The sequence below is a fragment of the Ovis canadensis genome, chromosome 17, assembly GCF_042477335.2.
Source record: "Ovis canadensis isolate MfBH-ARS-UI-01 breed Bighorn chromosome 17, ARS-UI_OviCan_v2, whole genome shotgun sequence".
Taxonomy (NCBI): Eukaryota; Metazoa; Chordata; class Mammalia; order Artiodactyla; family Bovidae; genus Ovis; species Ovis canadensis.
Genome location: NC_091261.1, coordinates 29,128,446 through 29,149,432, shown reverse-complemented (window position 1 = coordinate 29,149,432; position 20,987 = coordinate 29,128,446). Strand labels below are relative to the sequence as shown.

At 39.9% G+C, this 20,987-nt stretch overlaps 1 pseudogene; it reads right to left on the bottom strand.

The window, feature by feature from the left end:
- Window positions 1–5,994: 5,994 nt before the first annotated feature.
- Window positions 5,995–20,987, bottom strand: part of LOC138422830 (large ribosomal subunit protein eL32-like) — an 85,793-nt pseudogene continuing 70,800 nt past the window's right edge.

The window sequence follows — 20,987 nt, the reverse complement described above, 5'->3', positions numbered from 1 at the left end:
AAAGAAATTGTGCAGTTTGGATTGCTGGGATCAACACAGAATCCACATTGCATATTTATCATCCTCCAAACAATGTTCACACCATAAATCAAGCCCTAGCACTTTGCAGAAATGCTTTCAGGCAGAAAGTACCTCGTTGTTACGTCCCTCACCCACAAACAGTGCATTTTCTTAAACATGCATGTTCTCTACCTGCCAAACTTCAATAAAGTCAGAGGGAAAATACATTTTCTTTGCCCTCAATAGAAGGAACGTGCGTAAGTTTGAGAAAAGCTGAGGGACCCACTTCTAACCTCTCTCACAAAAGCAATCAAACAAACTACCTGCTTTTTGTAAAGAATGACTGCATATAAATCTCCTACAATCTATGTAACATTATTATGTTAATATTTATGTGTGTGCCAAAGTATACATAGCCTTATACAATAAATAAGACTACAACAAAAAACACAGTAAAATCTCTGCCTAAGGATCTTTATAATCAAATGTATAAATAAAACAAGAAGGCAAACCTCAGATGAAATCCAGAGCTGGAAATGGGAATTCGAGTCAGAAACTGCCTCTAGTTTTGAGAATGTAAAAGGAAAGACTGTTGTAGAAAGGACAAAGAGAAGAAAAAAGAGAAAGGAGACAGTAAGTAACCACTTCAAGAGTGAAATGCTGTCTCTCCCCCTGGGCTCCAACACTTGGGCTGATGCTCAATTCCTTTCCAAGGAGAATCAGAGCAAAGAAACTGCAGCAAAGAGCGTGAGTGTCAGGGGGCAGTTGAGAGTGAGGTCTCTGAGATAAGACTGGGCTCAAATCCTGGTTCTCAGAGGTGTATGATTCTGATCAAGGTCCTTTAACTCTGTAAGCCTCAGTTTGCTTATCTGTAAGGTAGGTAAACAGATGTAACAATAGCTTAGTAGAGTCAAAGCATTTCAGAAAGATTCAATGACATAATGCAGAAAGCACAGTGCCCAAAATACCGCAACAAATTCTAAATAAATCTAAGTAAATCTAAAGCACAGTGCCCAAAATACCCCCCAAAAATTCTAAATAAATCTTATCTATGCTGATTTTTTAGTAAATATATTAGTCTTCACCTTGAAGAGGAAAGGAAGTGGTTGAATGGCATGGTGAGGGACCCACTGGCTGGTGCCCTCCAGCCTTGGTTTTGGTATCACCACCAGGCAAATCATCTCACCACTCTGAAGCCAGGTTCCTCATAGAAAACAAAGATGTTGGACTAAACTATTCTAAAGCTTCCTTATATGTGTAAAAGAATTCTATGAGAACTGTTTGAGATTAAAACCAACAAGTTCCTATCTAACTCATGTTTCTTGCCAAGATGCCAAGCACCATATGGGCCTTCTTGCTCTCTGTAATCTGGACTCGGTATTGCCACAAATCAAATCATGTCTCTTGAGACACCAATGACAAATTTAGACTAGAGTGTGGGCGTATGTCTTGTTCCCCAATAAGAGCTACAAGAAGGGTCAATCTCTTTCTTCCTGTACTTTAACATCAGTCACAAGAAGCAGGCTCTCTTTACTCTGAAAGCCACGTGACTTTGGCATTTTTCCAGAGTTGAGGTGACAACCATTACCTTCATCCTATAGGGAAAAAAAGAGAAAAAAAACAAGACCTGGAATTATGGAAATAGATTCAATTTACTTTGTAAAGTTTCCCAAAATCTGGTATCATGGAAATATAAAGTACAATGCTTACTTGGAACAATAAAAATGAGGTTAAAACAGTACTGAATACAGCAAAACAAATCATGGAACTATATCTTTCCTAAGAAAATACCTAACAATAGGTGATTTCTGAAACCCAGGGTTGTGGTTCTGAGTGGCATACATGCAATTTTGAAATATCTCTTTGCTCCTGTTTCTCATAACCATCAGTGCAATACTCTTGCTCTTTTGATAAGAGACTAGATATCATTTCATTTCCTTAGTGTTTCACAAGCATTTTGAAATCCTGTAACAAAGGGTGATATGAAACGGATATATGGGATTTATCTGAAATCCAATTGTGCTTAAGCAGAATACTTCTTACAGAAATCCCCCTTGTATAAGATCATATGTGATATATTTACACAGCAAGAGACAGTAGTCATAATAAATGATGCTAGTGATTACTGAAGCTGCAGGTATTAATGTTGTCCTCTTCTTCCCTTTTCTCTGGCTATTTGGGTCCCTTTTAAGCATAGCTCATTTCTATGTAATCCACATCCCTTTGGTTGAATGCGCTGCTTCTCTCATATAAAAATTAAATTCCCTAACAGCTAAAGATAGTACATAAACCAAGAGAGGACAAATTCCGTATGTCTCTATTGTGTTTATAATAATAGATTTTGATTTTTTTTGTTCAGTTTCAATTACTGAAGAGCAGCTCCAATTTTGAGATATAGCACAGAAAATAAAAAACAGCTCTGTCATATCATACTTTATCATAGTGACAACCTGACTGGATGGCATGATATTGGTAAAAGAACATGGGTATAAGCCAAAAAACCTGGGTTTGCATCCTGACTGTACCATTTATTATGTGTGTCTGAGACTCAGCTGGTTCATCTGTAAAGTGAGAGACAGGATACTCTCCTCATAAGACCATTATGAGGATGAAACAGAGGAATTTAGATCAATGAAAGAGTGCTATGCAAATATTAGCTGTGATTCTGTGATTTAATCAGTGCCATCTCAAATCCTTTGTGAAAATTAGAATGATTAAATGATATAGACAGATGATAGACAAATAGATAGGACAGTGTTTGAGAAATAGAATGTACCATTACTAATAATTCCCAGTATATGTATGACATTCTATCATTACAAACTAAACTTTTAGAAGCCTTGGAGTCTGTGCACACAGCTGTATGACTTGTGACCTGTACCCAGAGCATTCACCCAGCTAAGAGGATGAGTAGGGAACACAACCCACACTTCACTCACAGGGCAGATCCTGGGGACAGGGCTGTGTCTGCCTGAAGGTGGGAACACCTTTTTCTCATCATCGCAAAGCCGTCCTCACTAGCAGTGAGCCTGATAAGAATAACTGTATTAAACCCACATGGAGAAGGCAATGGTGGTCCACTCCAGTACTCTTTTGCCTGGAGAATCCCATGAATGGAGGAGCCTGGTAGGCTGCAGTCCATGGGGTCACTAAGAGTCGGACACGACTGGGCGACTTCACTTCATTTCACTTCATTAAACCCTCAAATATTTCTGAGAGATATCATTGTGCCACTCTTACAAATTAGAAAACTGAGGCTCCACTGAAATGAACTGTCCAAGGGATTGACGCATCAGTCAAGGTCTTCTGACACCCAAGCCATCGCTCTGTTTAGTACACAAGGAGACCAAAGAGCCAACCAAGTCAGTGCTAAGCTGTCTGACACAAAACTGCTGACAAAAACTCAACCACAGGGGTTAAACCTTACACTCTGCTCATCTCCACCTTCCCAGGTGGTGCTAGCGGTAAAGAACCCACCTGCCAACGCAGAAGACATTAAGAGACACAGGTTCGGTCCCTGGGTCAGGAACATCCCCTGAAGAAGGAAATGGCTACCCACTCAGTAGCCATGCCTGGAGAATCCCATGGACACAGGAGCCTGGGGTCGGGGGTCGCAAGGAGTTGGACACGACTGACTCGACTTAACACAAACATCTCCACCAAAAGATCCTAAACCCACAAGAGAGAGAGAGATTATGTCAAGAGCTCACAAAACAAATCTTCAAAAGACAAACACGACGTCCACCACATACAACACAACAAAAAAATGCAATTCTTTCCACCAAATATTTTTACTACAAGCATAGGAAAAAGACATAGAGCTTATAAATAAACACAATGAACTATTTACTGATAGGAGCCATGATAGAAACACAATGTGTTTTCCAGTGTGTATCTCTAAACTGATGGAAGGTTCAGATAAATGCTGTCAGGATGGGGTGGGACTGACTGGCAGCTGGGAGGGTGGCCTGGAGTGTGTGATGATGAACTCTCGGTGGTGAAACTGCCAGGGCAAACTGGCTGACCTGGTCACCGAGGGTGAGGCAGCAGCCACAGCACCCACAGCCTGGGATGGGCAGAAGACTCAAGAGGTAGAAGATGAAAGCTGAACAGAGGGGATCAAAGCATGTAAAAGCAAGCTTCACTGAGTGCCCATCACTAGTGTGTAGTAGTAATCGTATAGAAGCAGCTGCAGTATCGTGTAAACTAGATCACTAGTGGGGAGTTGCTGTGTAGCACAGGGAACTCAGTTCTGTGCTCTGTGATGCACTAGAATGGTAAGATGGGGAGGGGGACGATCAAGAGGGAGAGGACCTATGTATACATACAGCCGATTCATGTTGTTGTACAGCACAAACTAACACAACATTGTAGAGCAATCATACTCCAATAAAAAACTAATAAGAGGCAGCAGCAGCAGCGGCAGCAGCTGACACTTAGCACTTCTATGCCACACACTAGTCTTGTTCCGTTGCTAAGTTGTGTCCGACTCTTTGCAACCCCATGAATTGCAACACGCCAGCTTCCCTGTCCTTCACTATCTCCTGGAGTTTGTTTAAACTCTCATCCTCTGTCGCCCCCTTCTCCTCCTGCCCTCAGTCTCCCCCAGCATCAGAGTCTTCTCCAATGAGTCAGCTCTTCACTCGTTGGTGGCCAAAGTATTGGAGCTTCAGCTTCAGCATCAGTCCTTCCAATGAATATTCAGGGTTGATTTCCTTTAGGATTCACTGGTTTGATCTCCTTGCTGTCCAAGGGACTGTCGTAAGTGTTTTCCAGCACCACAGTTCCAAAGCATCAATTCTTCAGTGCTCAGTTTTCTTTATGGTCCAACTCTCACATCCATACATGATACTGGAAAAACTATAGTTTTTACTATACTGACCTTTGTCAGCAAAGGGAGGTCTCTGCTTTTTAGTATGCTGTCAAGGTTTGTTAAAGCTTTTCTTCCAAGGAGCAAGCATCTTTTAATTTCATGGCTACAGTCATTGTCCACAGACTATTCACGAGACTTCAAAATGATTTAACCTTTGCTCCCTTATGAGCACTCCTATAGAGGAGAAAACTGAGGCACTGAGAGGCTAGGTTGCCTGAAGTCATTCGGCTAGTGAGTGGCACCAGCAGGGTTTAGATCCAGCCTCTCTAGACCCCGGGTCCATTCTCACATCCTTAACATAACTGACTGCTATTCTCTGCCAGCTTCCACAGCTATAATAAAACTTGCCCCCTTTTTCTAAAGGAATTTGCCATCCAATAGAAATTTTGGAAGACCAGTAAACAGGACCATGGAGGCAAAGGTCCCATGTAAAGCTTCAGTCAGTCACAATTTTCCTGGGTAGACCCAGACTTTCTTCCCCTCTGTTGGATCCTCCCCATGGAGAGCTTGCCCATTATAGGAGCTTCACATTCATCAGAGGGAGGAGAAAGAATCAGACCTCCCAAAAAGTTCACTATCCTTCCAACAATAGATCCCAATTATGCACATTTGGTTTGAGCTCTTAGCTGGTACCTGGAATCTCTTTCTGGTTCATCTGAATTCTTCATCAAAAAAAAAAAAAAGTCTAGAATATCCTATAGTTTGCCATCAAATAAATATAAGCCTATACCAGGAAGCTGTTTGTTGTGCTTAAGGTGTTCTCTGTGAGAGTTAAATGGTCTTTAAGAAGAAGCTCTGGATATTTGTATTAAAGATTATTTATAAGCAGAACACACTATAAGTATACTGTTAACAAGAGTGACACGGTTTCCAAAAATGTGCAGGAAGGTTCAAAGGCATTCAAACTGCTTTGTTTCCAAAGCCAGTATAATTGTTTCACTGATGGGCGCTGGAGCTCCCAGCTTCAGCCTGTACAGAGCCCAACAGCTCAACCCCGTATGTGTTTGGCACACTGATGCTGTAAAACACTGCTGCTGAATTTTTTGTTTTGTTTTGTTTGTTATTGTTTTGTCTGAGTTTTACAGTTTTATTAACACAAACAAAATGTGCAAAGGAGCTGTCTATTCATTTTCTTAGCTGCACAGTCTGGCATTAGGATTGGCGACTCCAGTGGGCAGGTGTGCTGCCCTTTCCACAGTGGCTTTGTGGGTCTTGGAGGAGACATTGTGAGCAGTCTCAGCGCAGTGACATGTGTTGCACATCAGTAGCGCTTCAAGCTCCTTGATGTTGTGGACCAGGAACTTGCGGAAGCCGCTGGGCAGCGTGTGCTTTGTTTTCTAGCTGCTGAGGTAACTGATGTTGGGCATCACTGAATCTCCTGCACACCCCATTGTCAGTGCCTCTTGGTTTCCTCCAGTTCTGCTTAAATGTGTATATATCGGTTTGACAGATGTCAGATGAACTTTGTGGCCCTCTTTTTGGTCATCATTGGACTTCATGAAGGGTCTGAGGGCAGCCAAGATGCGGAGTCGGAGATGGCTGCCAACTTCACAGGCATCAGCCAAGGAAGAGAAGTTGCTAGAGTTTAATATTTTCTTTTATTTTCCAGATTTTTATTTTTTTATTTTTAATATAAATTTATTTATTTTAATTGGGGGTTAATTACTTTACAATATTGTATTGGTTTTGCCATACATCAACATGAATCCGCCACAGGTATACACGTGTTCCCGATCCTGAACCCCCCCTCCCTCTATATTTTCTGTAAATAAACTTTCCCAGTTACTTACTGCTACATAAAAAACCACCTTAAAACACACCAGGTTAAAGCAACAAATAAAACTTATTTGAGGGACTTCCCTGGAGGTCCAGTGGTTAAGACTCTGCCCTTCCAATACAGAGGGGGGCAGGTTCAATCCTGCAGGGAGCTAAGATCCACAGCCTCTGGACCAAAAAAAAACAAAACAGAAACAATATTGCAACAAATTCAGTGAAGACTTTAAAAATGGTCCACACCAAAAAAATATAAAAAGAAAAAACAAAACTTATTTTGGCTCATGAATCTGCAACCTCAGCAGCCCTCAGCAGGGATGGCTCATCTCCTCCCACTCAGCTCCATCTGATTGGATGCATCTCTTTATCTCCATCACATGGTCTTTACATCATGGCAACTTCAAGGTGCAGAGACTTTTCATATGTGGGCTCCAGGCTTCCCAGGCATCTATTCCAAGAAAGAGAGCCAGGTGGGAACTGGGTTTCCTTTCACTGCTTTGCCTTGGAAGTCATGAAGCCTTACTTCTGCCAGGTTCTATTAATCCAGGCCAGCAGTTCCAAGCCAGCCCAGGCTGAGGGAGAGGGGGAAAGAGACTCCACCTGTTGAGTGGCAGTGAAGAGGTTTTGCAAAATCAGGTGGGTTGGAAAATATGGCTCCTATGATTTTTCTATGCAGTCTAGTATATGAACCCACAGGAAGAATCTGTTTTAGAATCTATACCAGGAATTAAGGTGATATTAACCAACCAAATGTTGGCTGAACCCATCAAGCTATGGATCTTGTTTCTCTTTCTTTCCATTGGCTTCCAGAAAACTCAGTGACAAACGTGTTGCCTTCCTCTAATCAGATCCCTCAGTAAACTCCATATTTAATAACTTACCTTGTCTTCATTTTATTTTTCTACCATTAGTTTCCCTCTGCTTCAATTTTCTGACTTTTAAAACACCCTGTTTTTGTGTGTGTATTTTGCTAAGCTGTCTTAAAGTGAGAAATGAATTTTAAAATACTCTGAGAAACCAGAGAACTTACACAATAGGAAATACATCAGTTAAAAAAAAAAATACAAAGAGAGTTCAGTTCAGTTCAGTCACTCAGTCATGTCCGACTCTTTGTGACTCCATGAACCACAGCACGCCAGGCCTCCCTGTCCATCACCAACTCCTGGAGTTCACTCAAACCCATGTCATCAAGTCGGTGATGCCATTCAACTGTCTCATCCTCTGTTGTCCCCTTCTCCTCCTGCCCCCAATCTTTCCCAGCATCAGGGTCTTTTCAAATGAATCAGCTCTTCACATCAGGCGGCCAAAGTATTGGAGTTTCAGCTTCAACATCAGTCCTTCCAATGAACACCCAGGACTTGTCTCCTTTAGGATGGACTGGTTGGATCTCCTTGCAGTCCAAGGGACTCTCAAGAGTCTTCTCCAACACCACACCTCACTAATAAAGAAGTGCATATTAAAACAAAGCACCGTTTTTTTAATTCATACTGGAGCCTAACTCAAGGCTTAGTCCTTCACTGGTGAATTTTCAAAACAATTTTCTTCCCTTTTGTCAGGGATGCAGGCTGGCACGTGAATAATGACATCAGCACTGATATGTGCGCCTGAGAGCTGTAAACCTGCACAGCTGTTTTCACAAAACAATTTGGTGACATTTATTACATGCCATAAACTCTGATCCAGGAAGATTTCTTCTAAGGTCTAAAATAAGGAAATAATCCAAATACTGGGAAATTTCTATTACATATTAGGATATATGTATTTCCTATATGCACTGGGATACCATGATAGCTTTTTTTTTTTAAAGCTGTGATAAAAGATATATATATACTTTAACTAATTTTAGGTGCACAGTCAGTGGCATTAAGAAAATTAGCATTGTCATGCAACCATTATCACTATTCATATCCTGGACTTTTTTATCATTCTCAACATAAGCTCTGTACCCATTAAACAATAACTCCCCATTCCCTTCTCCTCAAGAGTGGTTAGCTCCTGGTAACCACTATTCTATTTTCTGTCTCCAAATTTGACTAATCTATGTATTTTACATAAGTGGAATCATATTTGTCCTTTTGTGTCTAGCTTATTTTATTTAGCCTAATATTTCAGGTTTGTTCATACTGTATCCAGCATCAGAATGCATATAATACATATCATATATATGTCGCATTTTGTTAGTCCATTTTTTCATTCTTGGGCACTTTTATTGTTTCCACCTTTTGGTTATTGCGAACAACGCTACTGTGAATGCTGGTGTACAAGTATCTGTCTGAGTACCTGCTTTCAATTCTTTGGTGCACATATCTAGAAGTGAAACTGCTTCTAACCTATATCAATGAAAAATTAGAAGCAATGGTCAGGCACAAAAAAATAAGGGAACTGCTAACTAAATTTTGGCATGTGCCCTTGATATCGTGTCTCCTTTTAAAATGAGGGCTCTCGAGGCCTCACAGGCTGCCCACCCAGGCCTCCCATTCTCCACGCCTTGCGCTGCTTCCATCACAGCCCCTGTCCTGCCATGCTGACTGTTTCCGCTGCAAGAGCTCTGTCAGGATACAGATTATGTCTTCCATCTCTGGCCTCAACTCCTAATAGCTGGCACATAATATGCGCTTGATAAGCATTGATTAGGTGAACAAGAGATTAGCTGGAAATAGGACAGTCAAAAATCACCTCATAATAAATTTGATTCAGATGGCTGTCAACTAACTGTGAAAACTTTATCAAGGACATGAACCTAGACTCTAATTTGGGGAATACAAAGTGAAGATTCTATAATGAATAGGAAAGTCTTAGGAGGAGTGTGATTATATCTAGTAATTCAGGGCATGCAAATCGGTTCCTTTACTTGAGTATTTAATGTACAGAGAGAGAGTAAGAGTCTTGAAAAATCTGGAATCTTTCAGGAGGGTCCAATGAATCTTTCTTACATGGAAGCATTCACACTTACACATTACTCTTTCCATTCTAGCCCACTGAGTGTGCATACAAATATACATGCCTGTATTTTGAGATAATAAATATGTCCAATATTCTACAATGCCAGAACTGATAAATATTTAATAGCCATAATATATCTAACCCACTCCTAAGTCTGAAGAAATAAACTGGTCTTTAGTAATACACATCAGTAACCCCAAATCTAACTCACTCTAGATCTTCCCTCTTTTCATTTAATAATGTATCCTCTTGAGAGTTGAGTCAGACCTTTATTCAGCACCAGTTCCTCTGAGAAGTCTTCCCTGATACCCTTTCCTGGACCACATCCATCACTCTCTCCTTCCTTCCACTGCTTTACTTACTCTTCATGTCATTGATTGCCATCAGACATGCCTCTTGTTTAATGTTTCCTTTATTTATTTTCTCTCCCTCATTTTAGAAGGTACATTCCTTGAAGGCAAAAGCTTTTATCCACCCAGCACCTAAGCAATACCTAGAATATAATATCAATTCAATAAAAATTTATGAAATGACTGTACACAAAAAAAGGAATATTTCATTAAAAAGTCAAGACCTATAGAAGAGATCATAGGCAAAACATTCTCTGACATAAATGATACCAATGTTTTCTTAGGTCAGACTCCCAAGGCAATAGAAACAAAGACAAAAATAAACAAATGGGACCTAATTAAAGTTACAAGCTTTTGTATAGGAAAAGAAACCATAAATAGAAAGACAACCTACAAAATGTGAGAAAATATTTGCCAACAATGCAACAAACAAGGGCTTAATTTCCAAAATAGAAAAACAGCTCATACAACTCAACAACAAAAAAACAAACAACCCGATCAAAAAATGGGCAGAGGACCTAAATAGACATTTATCTAAAGAAGAAATACAAATGGCCAATAGGCGCATAAAAAAGATGCTCAACATCACTAATTATTAGAGAAATGCAAATCAAAACTACAGTGAAATATCACCTCACACTGGTCAGAATAGCCATCAGTAAAAACTCTATAAGCAACAAAGCCTGGAAAGGATGTGGAGAAAAGGAAACTCTCTTACACTGTTGGTAGAAATATAAATGGGTGCAACCAACATGGAAAACAGTATGGAAGTTTCTCAGAAAACTAAAAAGAGAATTACCATATGATCCAGCAATCCTACTCCTGGGCATATATAGAGACAAAACTCTAATCTAAAAAGATACGTGCAACCCCTATGTTCATATCAGCACTAACAATAACCAAGACATGTAAACAACCTAGATGTCCACTGATAGACAAACTGATAAAGAAGATGTGTCCATATTTGCAATGGAATACTGCTGCTATTGCTGCTGCTGCTAAGTCGCTTCAGTCGTGTCCGACTCTGTGCGACCCCATAGAGGGCAGCCCACCAGGCTCCCCCGTCCCTGGGATTCTCCAGGCAAGAACACTGGAGTGGGTTGCCATTGCAATGAAATACTACTCAACCATAAAAAAGAACAAAGTTATGACATTTTCAGCAGCGTGGATGCAACCAGAGATTATCATGCTAAGTAAGTCAGTCAGAAGGAGAAAGACAAACACGATACGATGTCACTTATGTGTGGAATCTAAAATGTGACAGACATGGACCCATCGGTGAAACAGAAAGAGTCGTGGGTATAGAGAACAGATCTGTGGTTGCCAGTGGGGAAGGGGTTGGGCAGAGATGGCGTACAAGCTTAGGTCAGCAGATTTAAGCTACTCTACACGGAATGGATAACCAACAAGGTCCTACTGTATAGCACAGAGAACTAGATCATTAATAAATATCCTATGATAAACCATAATGGAAAAGAATATTTTAAAAGAATGTATTTATATGTATAACTGAATCACTTTACTATATATAGAGCAGAAAATAACACAACATTGTAAATCAACTATATTTCAACTATACTTCAATAAAAAAATAAAAGTTACCATTTTGATTTTTAAAAATTCAGGACCTCAGTTACATATATATATATATATATATATATATATACACAACATAATACAACATTGGTGTGTGTATACACACACACACACACACACAAATTACATGGTAAACGCCTCAAAAGTAAAAATGACATCAAAACTGTAACATTAGTGAAATTGTGACTGATTTTTTACTGTATTCTAAATGTCCTAATGTAACTGCATGACTTTTGTCATGGGCTATCTGTCTTGGTAGTATGGGGCCAAGATGAGAGTCTGCTACCAAGAATCTTCATATTGGTACTTCAGTGAATTCATACTTCTCCAGAATCCTTTCTCTCAAATTTGCAAGTTCAACTAATTGATCTTTTTCATAATCAGAGAGTAAGCAGATCATTCTTCAATGGATACACTCAAATTAACCCTGCATACAAATGACTAGTATATAAATCTAAATGCAACCAATGTCTTTAAAGCAAGAAATTTAACTGCCAAAGGGACCTCAAGTTGTACCCTGTTAACTTAATGATCATAGAATTAAATCAGCACCTCTTATCTTTAAGTCCTGATGTTTAATGGGATTGATTCTTCTATGTGGGGACCTGTTAGCTATGTCACTTCAAAAAAGCTGTTCTTGTCCCCAGAGAGATGAAGTCCACAGGCCAGGAGAACATCTCTTGGGCACAGCTGGGATGTTAGGGCAAGACAATTTCCATAACTTTGCAGACTTCCATTACTGATCATCTACTTTCTTTTCTGACTGACATGTTTCTTCTTATAATGTATTAATTCAACTTAATTCATAACTTTCTGACATGCTAAAAGAGGCAGTTTTGTATTGCACTTCCTGCTTTTGGATTTGAGCAATATTTATATTTGAGTCCTGATTTGCATGTATTCTAATGTTGTTATTATTGTGCTTTGATTTTATAGATAATTCTCAGAGACCTCTGGAGGAGGAAAATGGCACCCCACTCCAGTAGTCTTGCCAGGAGAATCCCATGGACAGAGGAGCCTGGTGGGCTACAGTCCATGGGGTCGCAAAGAGTTAGACACGACTGAAACAACTTACCACACACAGACCATTTCACCAAATTTGAGAAGGCTGAAATTTCTGAAGACCAAGTGAGAACAAATATATAGAAATACTGCTTTGTAGTTGTTTCTGCCATCCCAAGTTTTACCAAGGTAGATGTGACCTGGGAAATAACGTTTCAGTTCAGCTCAGTCGCTCAGTCGTGTCCGACTCTTTGCAACCCCATGAATCGCAGCACACCAGGCCTCCCTGTCCATCACCAATTCCCAGAGTTCACTCAGATTCACGTCCATCGAGTCAGTGATGCCATCCAGCCATCCCATCCTCTGTCGTCCCCTTCTCCTCCTGCCCCCAATCCCTCCCAGCATCAGAGTCTTCTCCAATGAGTCAACTCTTCGCATGAGGTGGCCAAAGTACTGGAGTTTCAGCTTCAGCATCATTCCTTCCAAAGAAATCCCAGGGCTGATCTCCTTCGGAATGGACTGGTTGGATCTCTTTGCAGTCCAAGGGACTCTCAAGAGTCTTCTCCAACACCACAGTTCAAAAGTATCAGTTCTTCGGCACTCAGCTTTCTTCAAAGTCCAACTCTCACATCCATACGTGACTACTGGAAAAACCACAGCCTTGACTAGACGGACCTAAAAATTAAGTTTCAATGGGCTAGAATCCTTTCACTTATGGAAAGTGATTCATTCTCCAGTGAGAGAAGATCATGTAGTTAGTCACTATGATTCCTAGTAAAATCAAGCTATATACAACTTTAAAAAAGGGTTATGAATTTGCAAAAAAAAATTTTAATGCCAAAGAGTAAAAACAGCATTATAAATACCCATCTTCACCACCCAAAATAAACATTAAATATTTTGTCCTATGTGCTCCAGACCTTAATATTTTAATAAATAAAGCATCACAGTCAAGGAAACCATCCCCTACATTCCCTTCTCCATCCTCATTCCGTCCCAAGAGGAAGTAATGGATGCAATTTTTGAACATATGATAAATAATGTAGCACACTGTTTATGAATATAAAAATACGTGTACCCCAACGTTCACAGCAGCATTACTGACAATAGCCAAGATATGGAAGCAACTAAGTGTCCGTTGACAGATGAATGGATAAAGAAAATATGGTATATATTTTCATACATACATACAATGGAATATTACTCAGCCATTAAAAAGAATGAAATTTTACCATTTACAGCAACATGGTTGAACTTGGAAGGTATTAGGCTCATTGAAATAAGTCAGACAGAGAAAGACAAACACTATAGGTATCACTAATATGTGGAATCTAAAAATACAACAAACTAGTAAATACAGCAAGAAAGAAACAGACTCTCCAGTGATAAAAAAAAAAGGAGGTGCTGGCAGGATTGGGATAAGGAATTAAGAGGTACAAACTACTATGTATAAAATAAATGATACAAGGATATATTGTACAGCATAGGGAATATAGCCAATATTTTATAATAATTACAAATAGAATATAAACTTTAAAATTATGAACCACTATCTTGTATACCTAAAATTTGTACGATTCTATAAATAAACTATGCCTCAATAATAAATAAACAGTAGATAAAATAATAAGCAAAGTATAAGGGCAAGGAATGGCTATATCAAGGTAAGTTTTTAATACAAAAGATAGGAAGGTAATATTTTATTCTCCTTACAACTACTATAAACTAAAACAAACCTGATTTCTTTCAAACTAAAGAAAAAGTAATTAAGAATAGCAAAATACTTTACTGAAAAGTATAACACAGCCATAATCTCACTCTTCCCTTTCAGCTGAGTGTGAGAAAATGATAGGAGAAAGTTGAAAGCTGGGAACCAGAGATAAGATAGTGTTTGCTCCTTCCAGCAGTTCTTCCTGTTTAGAAACTGACGGAGGAGGAGACTAGGAGAGACTACAGTGACTTCTGATCACTGAGTAGCTGGAGGCACCATGATGCCAGCCAAGCCTAAAGGATAAAAACCCATGTCTGGGCATGGCTTTTGATTCTAAGCTAAGAAATTCAAGGTAAACTACAAAAAGCATTGTAATCATGGACTACAAGTGTTGGTTTACAATAAATAAATAAATCTAAAATTAATTTTAAAGTTACCCAATTTTTCCCTAATTTTTCCATAGTTTTGTCTGCCTTAAAAGTGACTATAAAGCTTTAAGTATACAAGTCATTAAAGGTATTTCAATGAGGTTTTCAACTGAAAAGAAAAATAATGTACAAATTGGGGCTTACATATCAGGGTCAGATTTCTAATCAAACAAGAAGATTAAACCTTTTATTTGTTGCTGATTCTTACTAAAATCCAACTAATTATAACACTGTGTGCGTGTGCTCAGTCATTCAGTGTAGCTGATTCCCACCAGGCTCCTCTGTCCATGGGATTCTCCAGGTAAGATTACTGGAGTGGGTGGCCATTTCTCACTCCGGGGGATCTTCCCAGCCCAGGAATCGAACCCACATCTCCTGCATGGACACGCAGATCCTTTGCCACTGTGCCTCCTGGGAAGCCCCCATAATAACACCAAGGGAATAAACATATATTCACTCCCAAGTTCTCAGAGTACGAGTGGGGCTTAGCAACTGACTCTAGACTGTGGGAGAGAGTACAAGTCACCCAAAAGGCAAACTGCAGGAAACAGGAGGGCAGAAAGGAGCAGAAGAAACGTAGCAACAAAGCTCTGGAAGCTGGAAAAGCTGTGGACTTGAGGCAACTGAATAGTCAAAGGGAGAAGGCAGAAAGTACCATAGTGGGGAATAGGGGGAAGAAGATAAGAACTAATCCCTTCATACCACAGAATTCTAGAAAGAGTCAACATTTGGAATGCTGAGAGACAAGGCTGACAAACAACACCTCTCTTTTTTTCACTTGAATATGCAACTGGTTAAGACACAGATGCGGGCTTCCCAGGGGGCGCTAGTGGTAAAGAATCCATCTGCCAGTGCAGGAGATGCAAGAGAGATGGGTTCAATCCCTGGGTTGGGAAGATCCCCTGGAGGAGGGAAGGACAACCCGCTCCCGTATTCCTGCCTGGAGAATCCCATGGACAGAGGAGCCTGGCGGGCTACAGTCCATGGGGTCGCAAAGAGTTGGACATGACTGAGAACACACTATTGTACCGTTGCATAAGACACAGAGGCAGGACCAGGGCAGCAGGGGATCGAAATGTCACGTTTAATGTCAAACCCAGGATTGGATCCTGGGCCAGAAAAAAGATTTATGGGAAAACTGATGAAATTCAAAAGGTCTGTGGGTTAGTTCATTGTAGTATATTATGATCTATCTCGGCTTTCTAACTCTGTCCTGTGGTTACATAAAACATCGACTTCAGGGGAAACTGGGCAAAAAGAATCTAAGAACACTCTGTACTATTTCTGCAACTTGCCTGTATGTCTAAAATCACAAAAATTAAAACTTTTTTAAAAGTTAAATGTTTATTACAAATAAAGCACTTCTTAGAAAACATGGCTTATTATGCCTGAATTAGACAAATGTTCTGATTCCACTCCTGGATTAAACAGACTTATCCAATCAGAATCATAAGCCATGACAGGCCAATTCAAGTCTCATCACAGGACAGTGCCACAGGCCCTAAGGTGACCACCATCAGAGGGTGATGAGAACACATGCTTTATTACAGACAGGCAAATCTTACGTGTAAGAACTGAGGACCGTGTAAAGGAAAAGTGAGAGGAAACAGCTGAGCCCTACCTCCCCAGTTCTTCTCCCAAACTCTTCAATTAAGTCACTCTTGTCACCTAGAGAGGAGTGAGGCCAAAGAAGAATCCAAGAGTATTATTCTAATTCAGCGACTTCAGACATTTTGATCTCAAGACCCTCTCATACTATTAAAAAGTATTGAAGACCTCTAAGAACTTTAGTTCACATTGATCATATACTAAAAGTAACAGCTTTTGGTAAATTTATATGCCAATATATATTTACACATATGAGTGAAAATGTTAGTTGCTCAGTCACGTCCATCTCTTTGCGACCTCATGGACTGTAGCCCACCAGGCTCCTCTGCACATGGGATTTTCCAGGCAAGAATACTGAAGTAGGTAGCCACTCCCTTCTCCAGAGGATCGTCCTGATCCAGGGATTGAATGCAGGTCTCCTGCCTTGCAGGCAGATTGTTTACCATCTGAGCCACCAGGGAAGCCTTTACATGAATGTGTGTGTGTGTGTGTGTGTGTGTGTGTGTGTACATACATACATACTTGGACTTCCTGGTAATTCAGTGGTAAACAATCTGCCTGCCAATGCAGGAGACCCAAGGTATACAGGTTCAATTCCTGGGTCGGGAAGATCCCCTGGAGGAGGAAATGGCAACCCACTCCAGTATTCTTGCCTGGAAAATTCCATGGACAGAGGAACCTGGCAGATTACAGTCCTTGGGGTCACAAAGAATTGAACGTGACTGAGCATGCACAAACACACACACACACACACACACACACACACATATATATTTACCCAAAACTGATACTTTCTGTATTTATTTATTAACTGACTTAACAATATTAATAATCCCAGTACCTGGTAACACGAATAACATACTTTATGAAAGATAATTGTTTATTTAAAAAAAAAACAGTGAGAAAATCAGCTCTGTTGTACATTTTTACACATCTCTGTAATGTTTGCTTAGCAGAAGATAGCCAGATTCTCTTACCTGCTTCTGCATTTAATCTGTTGTGGTATCACACATCATCTTGCCTCTGGAAAGTTCCCCCATATGCTCAAAGGAGCATAAGAGAGAAAAAGGCAAATTTTATCTGAGTATCATTATAAATTCTTTTGACCTTCAGACCCCAAGACTACACTCTGAAAACCAATGTTCTAATAAATGCCCCTCAATGTGCAGTAATGTCAAGGTACACGTTCTCCAAACAAGAGACATGAAGTGCTTGTGAAGGCTGGAGGGAAGGTAAGCCTCAACCAGAGCATCACTGTTTCAAAGTCTTTCTACGAAGCAGTTAAACCCCTCATCCTAAGTCCCCTCCATTAGCTGGTGTGCATGTGGGTGCATGCTAAGTCACTGCAGTTATGTCCAACTCTTTGCAACCCTGTGGACCGTAGCCCACCAGGCTCCTCTGTCCATGGGATTCTCCGGGCAAGAACACTGGAGTGGGTGCCATGCCCTCCTCCAGGGGATCTTCCCAACCCAGGGGTCAAACCCACATTTCTTTTTTTTTTTTAATACTTAGATACATATTTATTATTTTCAAAATTACAGAATAAAATAAAACTTTCCCTTGAAAAAAGGTCTGAGTGGAACTTAGATTTTCATGATTTGCAATTATTCATATTTTGAAAAAATTACTCTGGAGGTACTTTATTTTTTTAATTTTTACTTTATTTTACTTTACAATACTGTATCGGTTTTGCCATACATTGACATGAATCCACCACGGGTGTACATGCGTTCCCAAACATGAACGCCCCTCCCACCTCCCTCCCCACAACATCCCTCTGGGTCATCCCCATGCACCAGTCCCAAGCATGCTGTATCCTGCATCAGACATAGACTGGCGATTCGATTCTTACATGATAGTATACATGTTTCAATGCCATTCTCCCAAATCATCCCACCCTCTCCCTCTCCCTCTGAGTCCAAAAGTCCGCTATACACATCTGTGTCTTTTTTGCTGTCTTGCATACAGTGTCGTCATTGCCGTCGTTCTAAATTCCATATATATGTGGTGTTTTTCTTTCTGGCTTACTTCACTCTGTATAATCGGCTCCAGTTTCAACCATCTCATCAGAACTGATTCAAATGTATTCTTTTTAACGGCTGAGTAATACTCCATTGTGTATATGTACCACAGCTTTCTTATCCATTCATCTGCTGATGGACATCTAGGTTGTTTCCATGTCCTGGCTATTATAAACAGTGCTGTGATGAACATTGGGGTACATGTGTCTCTTTCCATTCTGGTTTCCTCGGTGTGTATGCCCAGCAGTGGGATTGCTGGGTCATAAGGCAGTTCTATTTGCAATTTTTTAAGGAATCTCCACACTGTTCTCCGTAGTGGTTGTACTAGTTTGCATTCCCACCAACAGTGTAGGAGGGTTCCCTTTTCTCCACACCCTCTCCAGCATTTATTGCTTGTAGATTTTTGGATCGCAGACATTCTGACTGGTGTGAAGTGGTACCTCATTGTGGTTTTGATTTGCATTTCTCTAATAATGAGTGATGCTGAGCATCTTTTCATGTATGTCACCTGTATTGGCAGGTGTGGTCTGTACCACTAGTGCCACCTGGGAAGTCCATTAGCTGGTACAATCAGGTAGCTGTCTGTCTCCCTCCATGTTAGCAATTTACCGAAAGCCTAAACCCAGACAAGCTCCAGATTCAGGGGTGCCAGCAGAGCTGAGGAACACCCCACTAAGGCAGAAAAACCAGGTGAAATTGTGCACAAAGTGTGATGAGATTTCCCACCCCACTTACCCAGCTCTGCTCTTAGAATCCTGAAGCCTAGTTTGTTATCTGTCCCCCAACATACCCACCCTAAAACAAAACAATCCAAGAGGGGGAAAAAAAGATTTATAAATACTAAGTTGAGATATTTATCAATGAAAGAGCACCAACCAATTACCCTAAATTAAAGCCCCAAGTCTTGACAGTCCCTGCCTCTGAACATATAGTTCCAATCAGCTTTCATGTATCATTCTTCAGCACTAATAGTTCAATTTCACTAAGTCAAACATTCTCATAAAGCATCCAATGGGGGGAAAAAATTAGACAAAATGATAAAAGTAGAATGGAAGGACAAAGTGTTGAGAGAGAGAAAGAGAGAAACATTCATCAAACAACAAAGGAGCTCTTAAAAGTTAAAAAATAAAAGCAGAATTTTAAAAATCAATAAAAGTCTTGGAAAATAAAGTTGAGAAAATCTTTCAGAAAGCATATCAAAGAAACACTGGTAAAAAATAGAAAGTATGATACAAAGAAAAGCAAAGAATCAATACAGATTAACCATGTAACAAATATGACCCCAGAAAGAGATAACTGAGAAAATTACCAATAAATAAAAAACTTTATTTTTAATAAATGAAAACTTTACAGAATTGAAGAGCTTGAGTTTCCAAATTAAAAGAGCCCATCACATATCCAGGGCAATACACAAATGTATGAAGAAGAAAAAAAAATCCCACACACAGTATGAAACTCCAAAATACAAGGGATAAAGAGAAAAGTCCAAAAGTTTCAAGAACACAAAGACAAGGAGTACACAGCAATAAACATCCACAATGGCATCAGACTTGCCAATAATAACTCTGGAAACTACATGATAAAGAATAAAGCCCTCAAAATTCTGAAGAAAAATGCTCTCAACCTAGAATTCTAAACCGAAACCCTCATTCAGGGATGAGGACAGATTAAAGACAAGTTCACAGATGTAACATCTGAAAAAGATTACTTCCCAGGCAACCTTTTCCAGGATGTTGCCAGAAAATGTAGCCCACCAAAAGAAAGAACATGGAATCCAGGATAGAAGATTTGGTAGCCAGTCTTCAAGGTGGACCCAACAAGCCCCTCTCCTGGTATCCACACCCTTGTACAGCTCCCTCTTATGCTGGACAAGGGCTGGTCTGTGAGACCAAAAGAGGACGGCAGAAGTAGCAATCAGTTACCGTTCAAAGTAGGGTCAAAATATTACTGCTGCTGCTGCTGCTGCTAAGTCGCTTTAGTCGTGTCCGACTCTGTGCGACCCCATAGCCGGCAGCCCACCAGGCTCCCCTGTCCCTGGGATTCTCCAGGCAAGAACACTTACTACTCAGCCACAAAAAAGGAATGAAACAATGCCATTTGTAGCAACGTGGCTACAACTAAAGGTAATCATACTAAAAGAAGTCAGGCAAAGAAAGACAAATATCATATGATATGACTCATGTGTGGAAACTAATTTTTTTAAACAACACAAATGAACTTATTTACAAAATAGAAGCAGACTTACAGACATCAAAAACAAACTTATGGCTACCAAAGGGAAGGGATAAATCAGGAATTTGGGATTAATACACACATAAGATAGATCACCAACAGGGACCTAATTTATAGCACAGGGAACTCTACTTAATATTCTGTGACAACCTAAATGAGAAAAGAATCTGAAAAAGAATGAATATATGTATATGCATAGCTGAGTCACTTTGCTATATACCTGAAATTAACACAACATTGCAAATCAACTGTACTCCAATAAAAATGTTCAAGAAGGAAATACAATTAAATCAAAAATGGTTGCCCAACTATGAACAATATTTGCAAAATCATAATAATGATTTTATAACCAATTTATACCAAAACTATAAAAATCTCCTGAGAGTATGAAGCAATCAAAGGTTGTGTAGTAGGGAAGATATGGTGGTAGGATGTGCTGAAAACTGAAAT